Source organism: Herpailurus yagouaroundi, unplaced genomic scaffold (assembly GCF_014898765.1).
Source record: "Herpailurus yagouaroundi ecotype Mexico unplaced genomic scaffold, PumYag 197, whole genome shotgun sequence".
Lineage (NCBI taxonomy): Eukaryota > Metazoa > Chordata > Mammalia > Carnivora > Felidae > Herpailurus > Herpailurus yagouaroundi.
This window is the reverse complement of record NW_024412428.1, coordinates 20,561,781-20,571,605: the sequence shown is the minus strand read 5'-3', so window position 1 is coordinate 20,571,605 and position 9,825 is coordinate 20,561,781. Positions and strand designations below refer to the sequence as shown.

General features: G+C 43.6%; 1 pseudogene; it reads right to left on the bottom strand.

Moving 5' to 3' along the window:
• Positions 1-8,473: 8,473 nt before the first annotated feature.
• On the bottom strand, positions 8,474-8,572 carry LOC121013042 (uncharacterized; annotated as a pseudogene).
• Positions 8,573-9,825: the final 1,253 nt, after the last annotated feature.

Below are 9,825 nucleotides of genomic sequence, written 5' to 3'. Positions count from 1 at the left end.
TGTAGCTCTGAGAAGGGCATAGCTGAGTCCGGATGCAGCCAGTGTTCTAAGGTACACAGCGATGAGTTGTGTAGTACCTTTTTTCTTCATGATGTTTTATAAGTTGAACCTTATTTACTTATGGGAAAGTACTGTGGAGATTATATTTCTAATCTAGTCAGCCTGTAATTATTTCTTTACTTTGGTCGATTACTAATATTTCAGGTGGCTGCCTCCCAATTCAGACTCAGCAGGATCATTAACTTGCCTTCTAGTATTTCTCCCAGATCATTAGTATGAGATGAACAATCAGGAGATTCCAAGAGTCTGAAGTTTAATCAAGGAATCTGGTCTCTGGTTCGAAGATAGTATCACATGTTCCAGGGCTCTAATTTCCCATGCCTACAAACCTTGAAAGCTCAAGTGAGGGCCTCTGATGATTTTCAATAATGTAGTTCCATCTTTTATAGAATTCCATACCTGTTCCCTGCCTCCAGCTATACACTACATTTAAAGTAAACCGCATATGTAGAGGAGACACAAGCTAACTCACCAACCTGATATTCAGAATGGTATCATTTATATGAATTTCAGATCCTCCTTTTGGCCCATGTTATCCAGACAACTGAAAATGGTCCAGGCACAAATGAGTGAATTTGTGCCATGCTCTCCCAGAGGAGACTCATCTGCCTGCTTCCTTCCTTCCTTCCTTCCTTCCTTCCTTCCTTCCTTCCTTCCTTCCCTCCCTCCCTCCTTCCTTCCTTCCCTCCCTCTCTCCTATGCCTCTCCTTCCCTTCCCTCCCTCCCTCGCTCCCTCCCTCCCTCCTTCCTTCCTTCCCTCCTTCCTTTTTTATCTACCTACCTTCCTTCCTTCCCATCTCTCTCAGGCCTTTTTTTCTTCCTCCTACAAATACTTCTTAAGCTCCCCCCTCCCTATATTCCCCACATTGCAGTAGGCCCCTGAGAATACAAAGTAGCAAATGACATGATTTTTGCCTTTTAGGAGCATAAGGCTCACTAAAGCTCATAATTTGTCATCATGGAGCTGTGAATGGAGTGCACGCCTTCTGGACCATCATTTTTGCATCCCTGACCCTGGAAGGTTTACAGATTACAGAGCCTGGTGACTGTTTTGATGAAGAATCAAGTGAGAGAAGGTGCTTAAGTGCTGCTCTCCTGTTTCCCGTGTCCTGTATTTCCTGCATCAAATCCATCTTTCCTCTCTATCCAAGCATTTCCGATGTAGATCAGAACTGATTCCTGGTCTGGGGAGGAAGTCCAGAGAGGTCCCATTTCAGGGTCCCTTTTCTTCGGGCATGTTGCACTGTGATTGCTGTGCAGTCAAAGCAACTCTGATTCTGAGTGGTCATGGGTTTGAGGATACATAGCCATTGCTTCTGTAACTTGGCTACTGGTAGCTGGTGGTGATAAGACAAAGAGAGAAGAAACCTTCATGTTAGAGAAATGAAGTATTTATAATGAAAGAAACGTTATAACATTTCTAAGAAATATCCAGATAAGGAAACTATTCAGAGGACCATCTGCTAGGCTGGTCCACACAATGCCCAATTGTTCATTTGCTCATTCACCCATCCGTTGTAGTGGGCACTGGAGAAGGAGCTGGGTTGCACACAAGCTGCAGGCCCTTCTCAGTCTGTGATTGAGAAACTGATGTTTCCAAACACTGGGTCTGACTATCTCGGCATTGTGAAGAGAAGGACTTGTGGCTGTGTATGTCTGGTGGGTAGAGTGGAGGGCTCTTGGCATTTAATCTATGTTAAAAAAACCTTCCAAACTCGTTTTACCAGCACCTTGGAGCTGTAAAATATGTTATGAAGTTAAAAGAGAAAAATCAGAGAAGCAGCTATTAAAATGTAGATATTTCAGCTGGGAAACTTGGATATAAAAGAAAAAATTTTCTACTTGGGACCTCTTTGTCTCAAAGGAGCTTAAAAAAGATCTTAAAAATAATAGGAGCTTTAAAGCAGGTGGTCATTTATTGTATTCACGGCTAAGGGAAGATTAAACTCACAATGTTTAGTGATTTTTTAAAAGTTCAGCTAAAAGATATTATTTTGGGGTAGAAAAAGTCCGGTTGTCCCTCAACTCCAGCCATTGCAAATCAGGGGATGGACTGTGCTCCCATCTTCCAATGCAAGTGAGTTTCCATTGGGTTGAGACCAAGCATGGACAATTTCAGCCTGAAATGATTACTTTCTGGAAATTTTCAGTGAGTGGAAACAGTCATGTAGAGGTGTGGATCTTGCTACCTGGATCAATAACTTTAGCTAGTTAAGATCCCTGCCAAGAAAGGCAAGGAAGATCAAATTTCATAGACCTAACAAACCACTGGAAACTTCTTGCCTGCGTGTGTTCAAGGATCACTTTTTATGATTTATAGAAACCAAAGCACTCATTGGAATATGAATAATAGCTAACATTTACTTGTCATTTATTATGCTGGCCACTATGCCAAGTACTTTATGTACATTGACTTATTTAATCCTAATGACAAACCATGAGCAGGTACTGTTATTTTTCCTACTTTGCAGATGAGAACTTTGAGGCACAAAAAGGCTGAATTACAGAATAGATCAATGTGTCTTTCACTTAGAAAATGAGTCAAGCTCAGGAGTGCCTGGGGGGCTCAGTCGATTACATGTCTCATTCTTGATTCATGCCTCAGGTCATGATCTCATGGTTCATGAGTTCAAGCCCCGCATCAGGCTCTGCGCTGACAGTGCAGAGCCTGCTTGGGATTCTCTCTCTCTCTCTCTCTCTCTCTCTCTATCCCTCTCTCTACCTCCCCTTCCCTCCCTTCCTCCCTCCCTCCTTCTCTCTCTCTTTCCTTCTCTCTCTGCTCCTCATTTGCTCTCTCTTTCTCTCTCAAAAATAAAGAAACAAACAAACAAAACAAAAGAAAATGAGTCAAGCTCCATGCATGTGAATAAATGTGAGCATTCCTACTTCCTTGTTGTTTAGTTTTCTCTCTCAAGTGTGGTGAGAATATTGATAACTTCTTAGTCCCTGAATGAAAAGTAAAAATTTGAATTCACAAGAGAGTTTTGAAATTCACAGCATGAACTCACTAAGTTAAAAGAAAATCTGATTTTGCAAATAGGATACTAACAGCTTGGGAAATTCTATTTTCACAGGGTTTGTTCTTGGGGTGGGGGTGGGGGGGGGCTTTGTCTTTCTCTCCAAGCACCCCTTATATTTCCTTTTCAGATCAAAGGTAACAAGATGCAACCAACTGACTCATTTTCTAAGTGAATGACACATTCACCTACTCTTGCAAATCTGAGCTTCTAGCAACTTGCTAATGCTTAGGACGCATGAAATTTAATTTTTTCTTCCTGAAATGCTTGGCCTTCTCCAAAATGGCTTCCGACCATTCATTCCTGGCAGATGATCTGGTACCACCTGTCTCCCAGGTTGAGGAGGGTTTCTGGGATGTCCTTTGAATAGGTGTCCGTCCTCAGTCGATGTCTTGGCTTGGGCCATTTTCCCGGTGTCCTCCTCCCATCTAGCTTATGGTCTGCTTCTCCGAATGACTCTTGAAGTGAGCTGTTAATCACTACGCTTTATTGCTAAGTTAATTCTGGCCACAGGTGTTCTGGTCAGGATGCTCCCAGAGCCTGGACCTGCAGGAAGGAAGTCCGCGAAGCTTCTGGCTCTGGCACCGAGCCACAGACTGGGTGAATCATGTAACTTCTCTGAGGCTCAAAGAAGGCACTTTGTAAATTGTAAAGCATTAATCAAACGACAGGAGAGCGCCAGGATTCTATTCTACACTTAGGGATGGGTGTCTTATTTAGTTGTAATTGTTGACACCTAGAGGGCCATCATCCCCAGAAATGTGCCTTACTTACATGTTTCTGGACATGCTTGGGCCTTCGGAACATGCATCGGAAGCCAGGGTCAGATAGCATCGGCCGGATGAACACTTTCAGAGGCTAAGGCTGTTGGAAATTACCTCTATGTTACATTTTCCTTTAAATTCCTTACCTCGAAACGAAGCAAAGTCAGGGCAGAGAATTGGATGGATTTGCTCTTGGCCACAGCATCAAGCAGTAGAGTAAACGGAAGGAGAATAATCGTAAGTGTTAAAGGCTGTCAGCATTTGCCAAACCATGGTCTTTTTAAAAATATATACATATACTGCACAAAGAGTTTGGCATTATAAAAAGGATCTTGTAAGTACCATAGTCTTTTATCCAGAATGCTATTAAGAACTTTTTATTAAAAATTAAGATGCTTTAGAAGCCACATAAAATTTTAAAAGGCTCTACCTTTCCACTTAGCCTTTTCAAGGGCACCTCTGGAGAGATGGTGGCATTCTCAAACAGTTGGACAGGCTGTGGAGGAACACTCCACTCTGCCAATTTGTCCCCATATTGGCCCAGGGCAGCCATTCACCACTTTGTTTTTGGTTATTTCAGCTGCTGTTAGACATTCTCCTTCAAACACACCTGCACTGCTTTCCAGACAGCACCATAGCAGGCGGAAGGCGATGGGGTCCTACGCACTGTGGGCTGTGGGCTCCTGTGATCCCACCTGTGCCTCTGCCTCAACTCACCGAGCTCTCTGGAAGTTTTCTGGGTTCTGTGAGAATTCGCTTCTAGACTGAACTGAAATACAGAATCAGCCTCATATTTATTCATTGGGGCAGTTTTCTTTGTTCAGTTCGACTCAGCACAAATGGGGTTACTTCATTTAATGGGCCGCAAGCAGTCTGCCCACTGGTTTCCTCCTTTTCTTATCTGCTGACACAGGGAGAGCCTTCCTAAGTTTCTCCTGGATGTACGTCCTTTCATATTCAAGAAACCCTTTGCCGTTCTAGGTCCTATAATATGACTAATGAGCCTAAAGTGCCTCCCCATCCTTCCTCATCTGACTTACCCCCCTTCCTGGTTTCTTCATCTTGATGCTGTCCTTTTAGCTTTTGAGTGCCCACTGTTTCGAGTGCCCACCATTTGGTCTGCCATTCACTACAATCCCTTAAGTCCTCTCCTCTTGGGTGCTCCTTTTGTATTTCTCTAATTCTAACAGGAGGACTGCAGGCCCAAGTTGCAAAAGCATACATTCCCCTCTTTTATCTCTGTATGATCAGTTGAATTTTCCTTACTAACAGCTCCTGTGGTTGAAAGACCCGAAAACTCTGACTTGGCCCTTTCCCAAGATTCTCTTTTTTTGCTCATAGAGAAGCAAGTGAAGCTCTTAACCATTCTGACAGAGTCAGGATTTTTCTGGCTTACGGCTATTGTTTTTTCATCCAGTAAATATTTGAGGGGTCCCTTCTTCATGCAAGACGGTATCGTGGGCACTAGAGGTACAGAGGAGAAGACACAGGTTCTTTCCAGAAGAGCTTGCAGGCTGGTGGGAAGATAGACATAATGACGCATCCTATGCTCTACTGGGGTATGGTGGGGTACAGTTGGAGGAGGGGTGTGTGGGACGCTCCATCCCATACGAAAGAGTAGACCACCTATTTCAGCAAAGGAGGGCTGTCAGGGAAACTGTCACTACAAAGTCCTGATTGAACTGAGTTCTGAAGTATGATGAGCTCTTCACCAGGCAAAGTCAGCCACAGCATTCATTCAGGCAGCAACACTGTCAAAGGCTCAGACGTATGAAAGAGGGCTGACAATGTCCAGTCTGTTTATGAACCTTGCCAAAGATCGGATGATCTAGGCTTTATGCATTTTTTTTGCTGGCCCTATAAGCAGAACGTGCTTTGAGTGGGTTATCAGGAAAGGTCAAAGCCTGCGTGGCTGGTGTGAGGGGCTCAGGGGCTGGGTAGGGAAGGGTTAGTCACTTGAAAGTTTTGTGCGCTGAGACAAGGCTCTTAAAGGAGCTCTGGGGTTTTTACAGAGGAGAAAGTGCTTAAAGGCGGATTATGCAGCCAACGGTGAGCCAGTAAATGGTTTCACTGGGGCCAATCCTGGGATATTTTGGCAGCCCTCTTTATTGGGCGTGGGGCTCTCTGGCTATTCAATACCATTGTGACTCTCCTTGTGAATGCCCATGAGGGGTTAGGGTGAAAATATAGAGCTTTTAAGCATTTTAACGTGATTTCGATTGCATTTTAATTTTTAATAAAACTTTTAATAAAGTTCTGCTTTAGGAGCCACAGAGATCAAACGATTCCATTTAATAGGGAGTCCAGGGTTATAGCACTGGGAGATAGATGGGCTTAACAAGACTGTGGTACATCTCTTTCAAGTAAATGCAATAAATGGTTCTGTTGGAATGGGAAAAAAGAGAAGATGCATACACACATGCATACATCTTTTTTTTTTTTTCTTTCTGTGTAGCCAGTAATTTCACTCTTTGGAAGTAATTGCTGAGCTCCTGGCATCTTTGACTAATACCCTTCTCATATGATAGTTACACTACTCCAAAGACAGTACAGACATCTGAGCCAAACAATTTTCTCTTTCATTTGTGAGAAATTGAACGGACAGATCTACCTGTCTATTTTGGTTCCAAGAAAACGTCTTGTTAGAAATGTGTGATAATATATTATATGACAGTCGCTGAAAATGTTTCAGACGCGGCAATAAATTGATTGTGGTTTTTAGACCAGATGTGCACCATGTTTAGAATGTATTGTGCTTCCTCATATTCTAGCCTGGTGCTTAAGTAAATAGAAAGAAGTGTTTTGCTTTCCAATGAAGCCTCTTAAGTGAGCGGATGGCATTCCCCCCCCCCCCACCCACCCCCCAGTCAGTGATAGGAAATTATCAGAATTGTGCAAATTGGAGCTATTCACTCTCTTCACACGCATTGTGTAGCTGATAGGGCTCCAACTAAGGGCCTGTTTTGTCCCACTCCTAGAGGTAAGAGTGAGACAGCTGGAAAATGACCATTGCTTGACTGTGCAGCCCTTCTGTGCTTACATAGAAACTAAAGAAATGTGCTTCATATCTGATGGCGGTATTTTAAGTCCCTGACTTGTGATTTAATATATGGTATGAGCTCATACCAGTATATGGTATGGTATCAGAACGCATTTAATTGAAAAGGCTGAAGGAGACATCTTTTTATTGCATATCCCCCGCAAGATTCAAGGCAGACTTTGCTAAAGGTATTAGAAACAGGACATTTGTTTTTCTACGTGTGTTCAGTAAAATATCCTTCTAAGCATCGAAGTGGTCTGTGTGTCGTGACTGGTCTGCTTTTTTATGCTATCTCATTTCACGTTTCAATTCTAGTGGCACATTGGTTTTGAGTGGTTAAAGGTCTGTCTCATTTCCTTGCCAACAGAGATTATGTTCCCAGCTCTTTGTTAATTCCGTGCACTTTTAACAGTTGCTGCCGATTGTGTCCCGCTTTACTGTGCTCGGCGTTCTACAAACCCGGGAACCAGTGAGCGATGTGATCCTGCCCTCAGGAAAGCAGTGAGACAGTTCATGGAGGGCAAGAAGGCCAGGAGTTTCACATGCTAGACCTCATTTAGTGCTCATGGCAACTCAGCTTCGCAGGGGTGGGTGTTTACTTCTTCATTTTACAAATAATGAAACTGGGCCTCACGTAGCTCAGAAATTAGGCTCCAGAGCCAACAGCTGCTTGACTTCAGAGTCCACACCCTCTCTCCAGCTCACTGTCTAGCTGGTTGGAGAGCAAGACATAACAATGAACACAAGGCTGGAAAAAATGTGAATAAATGCAAACTTAGGCACTATAGCATTAAAACACCACGTGGATTAGAGAGGAATCTCTGTGTACCCTGTGCTCACTGAAGGGTTTCTGGAGGAGCACCTGGGCTGTGTTTGGAAGCCTGGAAGGATGAGGGCAGACATCACAGGCACGAGGGCATCGAGGGCATAAGCTTCTAGAATGGACAGGAAACATGATTGCCAGGGGCAGGACTGTAGGGCTGGGGAGCAGTGGGAAGCAGGGGAAGGTGTAGGGCAGGGGCAGACGGTGAAAGACCCTGGATGCAGAATGGAGGTGTTTAGAGCCTTGTGAGAAACTCTTCCCTGCAGCCCCCATGTGTGTGTCAGAGAAAGTTTTAAAATGTGGAGAAAAAGTGCCGTTGAACTGAAAGTTGCAACATTTGGGGGCTGTATGATGTTGAATTTTCCCTTCGTAGCAAGAAAAAGCGGTGCTTTAATCATGAGGAGAATGTCACGTTTCTTTTCCCATCAGGGAATAGAGTTAAGTCAACCTCTCTGCTGAACTGAAAGTGTCTGAGAGTTCTTGGCAAAATAAACAAATTCCCTTTGCCTCTTGGTGGGCGGGGGAAATGGCAGAGGGGCAGTGGGGCAAGTAAAGGAAGACATGCATGCAGACCACCATTCCGGCAGTTTCTCTGATTTTCAGGAGATGCCTGGGCACTAGGAGGCAGAGGAAAATATGAAAGAAAGAAGATCCAGGGGGAAATCCTGATGAGCCCAGGGAAGAGCAGGGAGCATGCAGACCAGCTCTTGGGATGATGGGGAGGGGTGGGGGGAAGAACTGACCTGTGGCAGGGGCTTAGCCTCACTCCCAGAGAGTATAACTTTTTGAGTGTCATCCTTGAGCAGGGTCCATGCTAATCTTCTCTGTATTGTTCCCATTTTAGTATATGTGCGGCCGAAGCCAGCACAGTATAACTTTTTAAATGTTTGCAACAAGTCTTTCTTGGGCCAGGCGCTACGGCATAAAGTGTGAAGGCATGAAGTAAAATCTCCGCTCCCCTTTTGTTTATAGGGAGATACTGTGCAATTTTTTACACAGGTTTTAAAGTGATTGTGACTTGTGGTTTTATAATTGGGCAAAAGGAAAATCTAAGACTTAATGAGTGACTTAAGAATCCCTTCTTTAGTGATCGTGGATGCTTCTCTACTGGTACGAGTCCTGTTTCAAACGTGGGACCTACATTTAAGAAAAAGGTGCACACCAAATTCACACCTGCATTTTTTTGGTTTGAAAGGAAGTAAGGGAATTTTGTGAAATGTTTGGAAAATTGATATGAAGTTTTCAGTATGTTCATAATCATTTATGTGGCCGACAGTGCACTAGATGCTGGGGATACAAAGAGGAAGTCCCAGGAACTCATAATCTATTGAAGGCAGCAGAGAAATATATGATACATAGTAATTGGTGCTCTGATGCACAAGTGCTTATAGAACAGTGACTCACAGACTGGGTAGATGAGTTACTATGGAGTGGTTTTTGCAGTATAGATAGGAGTTCAGATGGAGAAGAGAGAAGTGAGATAAAGGAGAATGGTGAGAGGCATTGAAAACAGAGGAACGTATCAGTAACACCTCAAGCATGTGAAGGTGTGCCGTCTGCTTAGGAAACTAACAGCCTAACAAGGGTAGTGCATGATGTATGGGAACGAAGGAATAAGAAGTGGGGTTGTAAGAATCTACTAGAGGCAGACAGCAACAGCCTTAAATACCTTGTTAAGAAATTTGAACTTTTTTCTCTAGGCTAGTGTTTCTCAGGTGTTCTGCTTTGTTTTGTTTTCAAGACTAGTCCAGTAATATGCCCTGGAAGAAAAGGCTTCTATAGCCATAAGCTTGGGAGATACTGTAAAGATGCATTCTTCCTCTTGGATATGCGTAAGTGTATCACTGCCCTAATGCATGTCAACATTGTAAAAGCTCTGAGAATTCCTGAAAACGTAACACAACCAAATAGTCCAACTTTGTTTTACTCATTGCTTCCCAAACTTGTTACTGTAGGCCTCCTTTCCAGGCAATACCTGCTCAGAGTTCCTGAAATTACTCTTCCTTAACCTAGATTGGGAAATGCCTCTAGGGGAGCCATTGAGGTTTTTAGTAGGAGGGGGATTTAGTTTGGAATGTACTGGGGGAAGGGAACCTGTGGAGGCAGGAAGGGTGATGGGCC